Below are 1,734 nucleotides of genomic sequence, written 5' to 3'. Positions count from 1 at the left end.
CAGATGTATTTTGGTTTCTCACTTTGTTTCCGTCGTTCAAACAGAATGCACACATTAAGTTAAACATCTCTTCTACATCCTTTAAACGTTTGCTGCCTCTTAAACACGGAACTGCTCTTCAGAGAGGAGTATTTTCCCCATGTTTTTTGACAGCACTTGTTATATTCATATCGGACTCTAAGGGCCGCTGTTGGTCTTCTGAGCACATGTAAAGCTTTTTGAAATGAAGCTACACCTCCTGTCCTCCTCTTAGTGTACCGTGGAGAGCAGGACAGTCAGTCCTTATTTTCACCACTGATTGTTAGACTGACGTTTTCGTTGTCACTCTGTGGATTATGAACACATTAACTGAAGGAATATACGGAGTTATACGCAGGCTGTTTGCGACATATTTTAATGTGGAGTTGGACGGATTGATTCGGGAATATGGCTCATATCAGCAGTGAACCCCCGATTAAATGGCAAGTACGGGCCTTCATCCTTGTTTTTCTCATTGAGGCGACAGTCTGCCAGATCCGCTACTCTGTCCCCGAGGAGATGAGAAAGGGCTCCTTTGTGGGAAATGTGGCTGAAGATTTAGGTATCGACGCCAAAAGACTGAAATCAGGCGGTGCCCGAATCGTTAGCGGTGATAGCAGCGAGTATATTAGGCTGGATGTAGACAAAGGGATTCTGGTCGTAGGAGAAAGAATAGACAGAGAGCAGCTCTGCGGGCAGACATCGCCCTGCAGCTTGAATTTTGAAATGATTATGACGAATCCAATGCAACTACATAGCGTGGTAGTGGAAGTGTTGGATGTGAATGACAATGCTCCTGTGTTTCATGAGAAAGAAATGCATGTAGAAATAGTAGAATCTGCTGTTCCAGGAACCGACATATTACAAGAGAGTGCAACTGACCCTGATGTTGGCATCAACGCTTTAAATGGCTATACGTTAAACCCAACAACACATTTCAATATTAAGGTCCTGTCCAGCCCAAATGGACATAAATATGCACAGTTGTATCTTTCTAATGCGTTAGATCGGGAGAAAGAAGAAAAGCTGCTTCTCACTCTAACTGCTGTGGACGGGGGTGAACCACAGCGATCGGGGACACTCAAAATACAAGTGACTGTCAGAGACACAAATGACAATGCTCCAGTTTTTACGCAATCGATTTTCAAGGCTTCTGTTAAAGAAAATGTTCCGAAGGGTACTTTAGTAGTGAGGTTGAGCGCAACTGATGCAGATGAAGGGATGAATGGACTTGTTACATTCCACTTTAATCACATGTCAAGTAATGTTGCTGAACTATTTCTTCTGGATGAAAACAGCGGCGACCTATCTGTAAACGGTGTGATTGATTATGAAGAGAATAAAATATACGAGATCGGTGTGCAGGCAAAAGACCAAGGTGGACAGAGCACATCAACAAATGTGATAATTGAAGTGACGGATGTAAATGACAATGCACCTGTAATAACACTAACCTCGTTTTCTACTTCCATCGCCGAGGATTCTCCTAGTGGAACTACTGTAGCCATCATAAACGTTAAAGATCTAGATTCAGGCAAAAATGGCAAAGTGGAATGTTCAGTTAATGGCAATATCCCGTTCACAATCCACTCATCTCTAAAGAATTATTATACTCTGGTAACAAATGGTGTCCTTGACAGGGAGCGTAATCCTGATTATAATATCACTTTCACGGCAGTGGATGAAGGGAGCCCATCGCTCTCAACTAACAAGACA

The 1,734-nt window shown here is 42.8% G+C and overlaps 2 pseudogenes; both read left to right on the top strand.

The window, feature by feature from the left end:
* LOC147817327 (protocadherin gamma-A5 pseudogene) overlaps window positions 1-298 on the top strand; it is a 1,963-nt pseudogene extending 1,665 nt beyond the window's left edge.
* On the top strand, window positions 269-1,731 carry LOC147817326 (protocadherin gamma-A11 pseudogene; annotated as a pseudogene).
* Window positions 1,732-1,734: the final 3 nt, after the last annotated feature.

This window comes from Seriola lalandi, unplaced genomic scaffold (assembly GCF_002814215.2).
Source record: "Seriola lalandi dorsalis isolate HSWRI2012SDOR001 ecotype SW California unplaced genomic scaffold, Sedor1 jcf7180002054973, whole genome shotgun sequence".
Classification (NCBI taxonomy): domain Eukaryota; kingdom Metazoa; phylum Chordata; class Actinopteri; order Carangiformes; family Carangidae; genus Seriola; species Seriola lalandi.
Note: the sequence above shows the minus strand (reverse complement) of the source record. Positions and strands in the feature narration are given on the sequence as shown.